At 38.0% G+C, this 10,954-nt stretch overlaps 1 non-coding gene across 1 annotated transcript; it reads left to right on the top strand.

The window, feature by feature from the left end:
• The first annotated feature begins 3,523 nt into the window (after positions 1 to 3,523).
• Trnat-cgu lies at positions 3,524 to 3,597 on the top strand. Its single transcript has one exon. It is a non-coding gene; the product is annotated as a tRNA-Thr (tRNA).
• The last annotated feature ends 7,357 nt before the right edge of the window (positions 3,598 to 10,954 follow it).

Raw genomic sequence — 10,954 nt, forward strand, 5'->3', positions numbered from 1 at the left:
TTCAATTGTTAGCAATAAGATACAGGTTTTCATTCTTTGAAGTGCACAGTTTTACATTTCTTAACATTTAAAGCAAGTTAGCAGTCTTTGCACCACTTTGAAATATTATCAAGGGCTGACGAATATTTATGAAACGTCTTTCAGACAGTACTTCATTACAGATGACAGCACCATCTGCCGAAAGTCTGAGGTTACTGCTATTGTCTGCAAGGTATTTAACACTATGGCTTCCGAATACCTAATCGGGATTCTTTTGTTTTGCGCTGGTAGGACTCACTCCAATCACGTCACTTCTCGCCGGCGTATTGTGAAGGTCCTCAGGAGATGATATATCCTCAAGTTTTACTGATCTCATTTTCAGTTCCCAAGAGGTCTCAATACTGTCTCTCTTATTTCCCCGAAGTTTTGGGAATAAACAGTCGAACCTGTTTTTATGTGGTCCATTTTTGTGCAATTTTCTTTGCACTAATTGTTTTGTGCTATTCTTTTTATGCAGTCTCTCTCCAGTGCATTACAAATTCCTTTAGTATGTTTTAAACAATTATTTGTTATAACTATTTGTGCAGTTTCTGAATAGTTTTTTTTTACCATTTGTTTATGCGATCCCAATCTACAGCACAGAAACTTAAATTTGTTTTCGTAATCTTTTTTTTTTTTTTTTTTTTTTTTTTTTTTTTTTTTTTTTTTTTCCCGTACATGGCACCTTTGTTATCTTTGTTCGCTATTTTCGGAAATCTGTGTGCCAGGAAAATGTGTTGACTGCATTATGACTGGAAGCACGCGATGTAGTAGTGACAAAGTTCTCTTCAGTAGCAGGTAAATGATCCTTGATCAAAGATTTGCATAACTGCAACAAAAAATCATGATACTGGAGACTCTTGAATCCTGGACTGTGTGAATGCATTATATAAAATGCAATTAAACACTTTTTGTAGTTTGCTTGTATACAGGATAGTAACCAGGATTGGTATGCCCTATCCACTCATTCTTCATATATTTTTTATAATCCAATGCAATTTCACATTATTGAGTTGTGTGATTGTTTTTCTACATATTTTTTGTGTGTCAACCAAATTGGCATTACGTATGGTGGAAATTATTCATATTATTTTGGTTTTCGATGCTGTCTATAATTGTGTGAGTACTTCACCTTTTTGTTGATATTTAGTTTTATGTTCTTTAATTTTGCCGGAAATTCTCTATTTTATCACAGCATTCCATTAACCCGAATTTTCTTCATAAGCAAATGCTCCACAAGTTCTAAAGAGTTGCAGTACATATCCATTTACAGATAATGCCATTTTCACAAACATGTGAATAGTTCCAACATTTTAACCTTAAAGGCTGTCCAATGCCCGAGTATATTTTGAATGAGGAAGTATCCCATTATGGAATCTTCTAACGTCCAGATGAGTATACCACATTTTATAATTTTCAATAGATTATAAACTTTAAAACGTTATCTTCCACACCACAGTATCATTCCTTCATTGATCAAAATATTTTTACCTAGATTAACATTTTCTTGAAACTTTTTAGAGAAATATCAGTTATAGTTTGCACCTTGAAGAGTCTGTCTGCATTATCCAGTTTACTGTTGTTATCCAAAAATACGTAAAAATGATATTTGTCGAAATCTATTACGGGATATTGTTTTGCGAAATTTGGTCTTTCCAATAACCAATTCGTCAACCAATAATTGTCCATCCATGGTTCTTATGATTCCCATAAGAATAACAAACCCAAACCATTTTCTAAGTGTGGACGCCTTCATGCCAACAAATTTGGGACTTTTTTTTCTCTGTCCCTGGTATCCTCCAGTTTGAATTAAGATTGTAGCACTTATTCATTTCAGTACTAATAAGTTGAAACTAATTTTTCCCTATAAACTATTCAACAACATCCTTGATGTTCTGCGTATCCTGGGAAATGCATTAGGACCCGGAAGTCCTTCAGATTGATTATTGGTCCCTGGTAAATCAACATCTGACCACTCTACACTGTGATCCTCATATGATTCTTCCACATCACTTGACAGTGGCAACATTTGCCGATTTCTCCATCAACTTATTTCAGAGTCATCTGAAGATTCTGCTTCACTTTGTTTTTCTCATGATGTTAGTCTTCCGTTTCTTTGCAATCCTCAAGTATGACAGAAAACCTGTCAGCACAACATCACCCATAACTATATCATCTCCTTTGTTTGCTATTGTCAAAGGGCAAGAGTTTTTATAAAAACATATAATGTGCTAGTGTGTCTGTACCTTACTGTTCCTTGACAGAGAACTACTTCTTCTTCTTTTCTTCTTCTTCTTGTGTTACGACCTCTGTAGGACCACAGGTAGCCCCTTCGTGGATTGCATTTTCCTCTTCTTCTCCCAGAACCTCTTCATTCTTTCTCTTCTCCTCTCCCACTCTTCTTCCGAGATCTTCAGTTTCCGTTTCTCCTGGCGGCTCCACTGGTGACATTCTAATCTTTTCCTGTATTCTTCTCTGTCATTGGCCAGCCGGTGTGGCCGTGCGGTTCTAGGCGCTACAGTCTGGAACAGTGCGACCGCTACGGTCACAGGTTCGAATCCTGCCTCGGGCATGGATGTGTGTGACATCCTTAGGTTAGTTAGGTTTAAGTAGTTCTAAGTTCTACGGGACTGATGACCTCAGATGTTAAGTCCCATAGTGCTCAGAGGCATTTCTCTGTCATTGATCTCCGGCATATTTGTCGGTGTATATTTGTTCCTCCAATTTTCCTTTCCTTCGACCTTGATTCCCAATTCCAACCAGTCCTTCCGAAGTTCAACAATCCACTTGGTTCCTGTCTTTCCCCTTGTCCTCCCTGTTGTTTCCTACACTCTCTTCATCATTCTGTCCATCGTCATTCTTCCTAACTACATGCCCAGCAAACCTTGCCCTTTCGAGTCTGGTTTCCCCGGATATTGTTCTCATGTTCCGGTACAATTCTTCCCGAGGTCTTCGCATCCACCTCTCTCCACCTCTTTTGGGACCTAGTATTTTTCTTAGTATTTTCCTCTCTTCTTTCTCTAGTTGCTCTGCCCCATTTCTTCCTAGTGTCATCGTCTCAGCAGCATATAATACTGCATTCCTCACTGTAGTGGCTTATTTTTGCCTCTGTGGATATATTCTTTTTATTGTATACCTCTCTCATCATGCAGAAGGCTGACCTCATCTTCTTTATCCTCTCTGTTATTCCCTCCTTGCTCCTGTTCCTTCCTGTTATTTCATTGTAATTTCATTCTAACGAGCTGCATGGTCACCGATGGCATGTCCAAAAGAACAGATACCATCTTAGTATATATAGTTAAGGCTCACCGGCCACTTGACCATCTTCTTCTTCTGGGCGAATGCACAAGCAGTGCCCGAACTCTTGGGAATCGGCAACGCGCCGCAAGTAATGACTATAATGGGTGGGGGCACTATGAATGTAGTGCGGGACAATACATTGAGAATGTGGGTTTCGCGGAAGGCGTGCCAGAGATAAACCCCTGCAGTCACGCTATCCTCTGTGTCCTCGGTGGCTCAGATGGATAGAGCGTCTGCCACGTAAGCAGGAGATCCTGGGTTCGAGTCCCGGTCGGGGCACACATTTTCATCTGTCCCCGTTGACGTATGTCAATGCCTGAAAGAATTGGTACCTAGCTGCCACCACATTCACTTCTTGGTCATAATACTTAGTTAGCGAATCTACAACCTGATTGTAGGAAAGTTCATTCGGAGTGGCATTAGAGAACAGTTTCTGAATGAGGCGAATGACTGCACTTCCTAACCATTGACAAAAGGCAATGGAGTTCCACAGTACCTGACACGTTGTGGGTGATTACTTGGGCTTCGTACTGTTGCGACCAATCGAGCCATTCCTCTTCTTTTTTTGTTAAACTGGTGAAAAGGCGGTATGGCACTCGGGGCTACAGTTGTTGCAGTTGCGCAGCATTGGTAGACTGGTTTGTTAGCAACTGCTGTAGTGTGTTTAGTAGGATGGCTGTCTGCTACATCTGAAACTGAAACATCTGTGTTCACTGCATTGCATCTATTGCTTGCAGCTGTGGTGCCTGAGCAGGGGGTAAGAGATGTGGGTTCCTCTTCTTGGAAGAGACAAACACAATTAACAGACAATGCAAGCAATAAAAATAAGCATGCAAGCAAAGAAAATTTTTGCAATGCCCCCCCTGAAAACACTGGATAGAAAAACACTATAAGAAACACTGTTAAAAGATGTAAACACACCCCTGTAAAGAAAAAAAACAAGGTAGAATTAAGGCGCAAAAACACAAAAGCCCATGACAAACAAAACTGTGGCTGCCAGGCTCTGGGCTCTTTTTACACCTTCTCGCCAAATATTATGTCCAGCCTCGTTGTCAAATATGTGGTGTGTAGAATCCTGCATACTTGGTTCGCTAGACAAACGTTCAAACAATTTGTATTAATGAGTTTTATTACAAAAATAAAATCATAATACTTAACTTTGGTAACCACACAGATGTGTTGCAAGCAAAGGGTGACATACAAAATAGTAAATCTTCTTCAGTATAGACAATTCCAAGTCTGTGCTACATAGAGAATACAAGCGAAGTGATGTAGCGTTGACGCTGCTATGCAAGCCACTAGTCTTGAAGCTGTCACCAGTCGGTCACAGCGCTTATGTCCTCTTTGCATCGGGACCGCTGCTGTTTTGCTGTCATACTGGAGGGAGGTCCAGTGAGCTTGCGATTGACTGATGTCTTCTCACAGCCATCTCTTCCCTATCGTTCCCGACTGGCGTGCCAGCACTTGACTTTGCGTCGCAACAGTAGCAGTCTCTTGTTTCCTAATACTGGTGACAAGACTGTAAAAGTTAGATTTACGTTAAAGATAATAGGATAGAAAAAGTAAAACAAACTGCTTTAGGGAAAATGAAATATGGAAGTCTAAAGCAGCTGTCTCGAAACCTGCTGGTTGTCAGTCCGCCGCATCTGCGAGGATGGCAGATTCTCCTCATAGTATGAACTTCTTTAACATGTCGCTATTGTATAATCCCTTCTCCTGACTATCTCTGGGTCTGCTAGGAATACCACTTTTGGATGAGGCAGACCCAACACCAGGAACGATTCTCTATAGCATGGAAAAAATTTTCTTGTTTCCTTTTTCAAATTAGAAATAGGATGAAAATCTCTTACTGTTACAAGTCATCAATCTGGGATTGTGGTGTAATTGCTTTTTTTGTGGTTCAATATCCTGCTGTGCACTTATTTTTGCAATTTTTTTCACAAAATTGTATAATTATACTGCAGGGAGCCATTTAAATAACTTTAATAGTGGTTCTCCAATGAAAGTTTTATTCATAATCTCTACTGGTGATAAGCCATTAGACATATGTGGTAATTCATTCAAGATAACCTGAAAAGTTCGGAGTAAGTATTAAAATCCGTGGAGAAGAAATAAAAACTTTGAGGTTCGCCGATGACATTGTAATTCTGTCAGAGACAGCAAAGGACTTGGAAGAGCAGCTGAACGGAATGGACAGTGTCTTGAAAGAAGGATATAAGATGAAAATCAACAAAAGCAAAAGGAGGACAATGGAATGTAGTCGAATTAAGTTGGGTGATGCTGAGGGAATTAGATTAGGAAATGAGACACTTAAAGGAGTTTTGCTCTTTGGGGAGCAAAATAACTGATGATGGTCAAAGTAGAGAGGATATAAAATGTAGACTGGCAATGGCAAGGAAAGCGTTACTGAAGAAGAAAAATTTGTTAACATCGAGTATAGATTTAAATGTCAGGAAGTCGTTTCTGAAAGTATTTGTATGGAGTGTAGCCATGTATGGAAGTGAAACGTGGACGATAAATAATTTAGACAAGAAGAGAATAGAAGCTTTCGAAATGTGGTGCTACAGAAGAATGCTGAAGATTAGATGGGTAGATCACATAACTAATGAGGAGGTATTGAATAGAATTGGGGAGAAGAGGAGCTTGTGGCACAACTTGACTAGAAGAAGGGATCGGTTGGTAGGACATGTTCTGAGACATCGAGGGATCACCAATTTAGTATTGGAGGGCAGCGTGTAGGGTAAAAATCATAGAGGGAGACCAAGAGATGAATACACTAAGCAGTTTCAGAAGGATGTAGGTTGCAGTAGGTACTGGGAGATGAAGAAGCTTGCACAGGATAGAGTAGCATGGAGAGCTGCATCAAACCAGTCTCAGGACTGAAGACAGCAACAACAACAACAACAACCTGGAACTCTGAAATCATTTGAGACCATGTGGTCTGTCAGAAAAGTATATTCTATACAGCTGTTGCATCTCTTTCATCACTCGTTCATGATGGTTGGATTGTGGGTGATATTTCAAAATGGCTATGTGTTTTATCTCTTCCCAATCTAGAAATTCTTTGAAGTTATTACTTGTAAATTGTGATCTGTTATTCATGAGGAGTTGATAAGGCTTACCTACATCTTTAGAATAGCCTCTCAAACACAGTATTACTTTAACTGTGTTGGCTTGTTTGATAGGACAGAGTTTTATATACTTTGACCAATATTCTATTGGTACAAAGGTATTGTGACACCATCATGACTTACAGACAGTTGTACAAGGGAAAAACAGTCAGCAGCTGTTAAATCATGTAATCTTTTGGGTATTATTGGATGTAACTTATATTGTAGCTGGTTGTTATCATCTATAAGCCTTAGGCGTAGTTCATAAGATTAAAGTAGCTTCACTTTTTATCGACTTTGGGGTTTTAAAGCAATAAAATTTATTCATATGCCTAATGCACTTGTGAACACCGAAATATCTGTATCACTTAGCAATAAACCATATTAGATCTTCCTCCACACTTCACGGTATGCACAATTTTCAATTCGATGCTTTATTCTTTATTGGCCATAACGAAATGCCATCAATAATTGTCCACAACTCCTCCTCAGCTTGTAAAAACTTTGCTTCTTCACATTACTGAATTTCAGTCTAAAATATTCATCTGTCTATATTCCCTGCTTTATTCTTAAGGCTAGAGAGTCCTTATCTCATTATTGGTATAGCCTGTGGTCACGAAATTGATTGCAAAATGGCACTGGGTCCCTGGGCTTGTTTCATTTCATTCAGACCTAAAAATGTAATCTTGACAACACATCTGGAATTTGGTTCTGAGAACCTTCTATGTAGTTAATTTCTATTTGGAACTCTTGTAATGATCTACTTACCATCAAGAGCCCTAACACTTGACGGTCGGTATAAACAATTATTTTTGATTCCTAAATCAATGCTGGAATTTTTGAAACAATAACTAGTAACTCTTTCTATGTAGCTGTGTAATTTAATGCATGCTTGTTCAGGCTTACACCTGGAAAAATAATTGTCTTTTGTTCCGTGGAATGGATTCCAGTCCCCATGTAACAACTCTGCAGCAGTACTGTCTTCTGAAGCGTCTTTCACTAATTTAAATGGCTCATGTATTACAGATTGTTTTGGTGAAGATGCCTTTACAAATGTCCGTTTAATATTTTTAAAAGCTACTGATGCTCCCTCATTCCTAATCCATTTTGATCTTTGTTTTAATGATGTTAACAATCAAGGATGGTTCAGCACTTGGTCATGCACGTAGTGACAATAAAAGCCTACTAATCTGATAAAAGGACATAACTATTTCATATTCTATGGTGCCAGACAGTCTTTTATAAATCCTATTCTTTCAGGATTGGGTCTGATTCCATGGACCCATACCAAATGTCCTAAAAATGTTAGTTTCTCCATGCCAAAATAACATCTGGATAGTTTAATACTTTTTCATGAAACCTCTGCAGAGTGTTTGTTAGAAAGGTGCTATGCTCTTCCCAGGTTATGGACACTAGTAAAATGCCATCTAGCCTACATAGATATTCATTTCCTGTAATAATTATTTCCCCAAGGCTTCATCTAAGGCATCTGGTTTCAACAAAACTCCATGTCATTCCAGTCATGTGTCAAGTTTTACCTCTCTACCTACATTATTCCATAAATTAGTGCATCTTCAAATATTAACAGTCTTTTGGGTCACTCTGTGTATGTGATCACAATAGTCTGCATACCAATTGTAGGTTCTTCCTTGCTTAGCAATTTCACATTTACAATTAAGTGTTAATTTTTTACCAATACATTTCATTTATTCGTTGCCGGACTCATTTTAAAAGGTACTACTACTCGATAACGGTCAGTTTTCCAGAACAAAAATTGTGCTTTAAAATCTAAATTCACTTTATACTCAAGTAATCAACCTATTGCAAATAGCACTTGTAAATTAACATTGGGAATTATTAACAAAGTTTTATATAAATTGAAAATTTCCTACGCTTATAGGTATGCTGATTTCTTGTTTAATTAATTTCCCTATGTTTCCAGTAATCGCTACAATGTTTACAACAGGGACACAGGTCTTTATTTCTCATTGTCTGTAAAAAATCTTGTGAGGTCAGTGAAATCCCACTACCTGAGTCGATATAAATATCCACTTTCTTTTCATATATTTCCCCAACTATTATGGATTTTTGTTGGCTTTCTTCAATTTTGTCACTCTTGTCTAGTGACCATTCTCATGTAGGTATCTCAAGTGTAAAAGTAATGAATTTTTCTATGTACAAGGCTATTGTTGGAATGCCACATCCTAGATCTGTCCCATCCCAGGACATTCCTCATTTTTCGCTGTAATTACTGGATAATTCCCTTTTATTACCCCGTTATGTGATGCAGATGTATTTATAGGTACTGTATTATCTGTACCGTTGTTGAGTCTGTGTGGTACAAACACCTATGACCGTCTTTTGAATTACTCCAATTGGTACTTTGGATGTGACCACGAAATAAATCAGTCTTTCGTCTCATCACAAATTAGTTGGGAAAATGCTTACTCTCTGAGCTACTATTTCGCTTGGTTTCCCCTTCAGCATTTTCACTGTACTCCCTATTTTAAGCATCTAGTCCTTCCACAAAGTCAACAAGTCATTAACAGTTGTTCGCCCTCTATACCAAATTTTCTTTCACACACAAAATGGTAATCTACCCATAGTTTCACAAGGTGTGACTCTTCTAATGGGTTATTTAAATATTTAGATCATGCTTAGATGTCAATCCATATCTGCATCCAGTGACATCTGTGGGCTGAGGGTGACACGGCGGCCAGTCGGTACCATTGGGCCTTCCAAGGCCTGTTTGGTTGTAGTTTAGTTTAGTTACATGTCACTCAGTATATTTCTTATAAATTCCCCAAGAACTGTTATAATATATTGGGTCTATTAATTCTAAGCTTATCATTACCTGTGTGCTGGAGAACCAGTACTTCCTCTTGAACTTTTGCTGATAAGTCATCCCAAGATGTAAAATTCTCTGAATGAGCAGTTCCCTGTTCTGCCACATTCTCTAGCAAACAACTATTTTCTTATGGTCTTTCTATTTCCTGGGTAATGATCTAGAAAATACTCATAAAAATGTTTTTGATGTACCTCCCCAATAGATACTTGAAATCTGGAAATTGTTTTGGTAAATTCATACCATTTCATCGTTGCAGTTCTTTTATTAAATCACTTGACACACCAGTAGTACTGACATTCGTTTTCTTACTAAGTTCTCGCTGGGTATTGTCTAATACTTTCTGATTTTTTTCTGATATCCTACAGCATCACACAAAGAATTAATGGTATTGCTTGTAGACTCAATTTCATCTTGCGCTTTTTGGTCAGCTAACTCCAAATTAGTTAAAGTATTTTGGACATGAATTATTTCACCAGATTCTCTACCTTGTTTTGGCACAATTATTCTGCTTTGTGTTTCTCAGATTTGACTGCATATACTTTCCAATCCATGATTTGACAATTCCTATGTTGGTCACATTTCTCATTTACATCTTCAAACTGTTCTTGAACCTCCTTCCTTTCTTTGTCAACCTGTAACTCCTTATGTAAATTTCGTAAGGTCTCTTTCCCAGTAGAGGTGTTATCTACTTTCATAGTTACCTCTTCCCCTTGTTTTTTAAATCTGATAAGACTTGTCCTTGGATTGTAATACTATTAGACAACCAGACTAATTTTCTTAATTCCTCCCCTTGTTTTTTTTTTTATGTCTTTCCCTCGTGTTTTTAGTTTCTCCTCTTGAGCCTTCATGAGAACCATTAATTCTTGTTTTGTGGGTAGTAAAAATCATACAGAATAGACAACAGTATATACAATTAATAGTCCTTAAATAACCTTACGGTGTTTTAAAAAAGTCGATGCTGTTTACAGCTCACGTAACCAGCATCAATATGCTGCCAATGTAAAATGTGTGTACTAAGTAATGCAGCAATGAGTTGCTGCATAATCGTTGGGTAGCCACCTGACCATCTCTTGCACTGCAAAGTGAAGATATGCTGCTGTCATACTAGTTGTCAGCTGCAGGGATGACATCAGAGATCGCTGCTGCAATCGCCATCCCGAGATCACCACGTGAAATTCTTCCATGTTGTCAAATCTTCATACTTACGTAGCAAAATGTACTTAAGAACACAAATATTCTTGCTTGTTGATCCTGTTTCTATGGTCAACTCATCTCCTTTGTCCAACACGTTGTAATAGTTAACACTTCTTTAGTCTGTCAACTTAAAATTGTTTTTTCTTAAATATTTAATTTAATTCAGACAACACCACTACAAGTGTCTGTTCTGTGTGTTATTGAGTTTCTGTTGCTCTAAGTAGTGCCATGCCTTTTTCACATTTCTTCAGTAAAATTATTATTGTTATTATTATCATTATTATTATTATTGTTATTAAGGTTTTCTCTTGTCAGCACCTCTAACTTGCATCCTGCACTGGGGCATCGGAATGGAGTGCAACTGATGTTGTGATGTGTTTTAACACTATCTGTCAGCCGGTTGCATGTGTGTCAACTTTACCTTCCAAGTAATTTTTGGTCATCGTTCTCAAAGTTAATTGGTCTAATGGCCCTACTATGCAAT

The sequence above is a fragment of the Schistocerca piceifrons genome, chromosome 3 (assembly GCF_021461385.2).
Source record: "Schistocerca piceifrons isolate TAMUIC-IGC-003096 chromosome 3, iqSchPice1.1, whole genome shotgun sequence".
NCBI classification, from domain to species: domain Eukaryota; kingdom Metazoa; phylum Arthropoda; class Insecta; order Orthoptera; family Acrididae; genus Schistocerca; species Schistocerca piceifrons.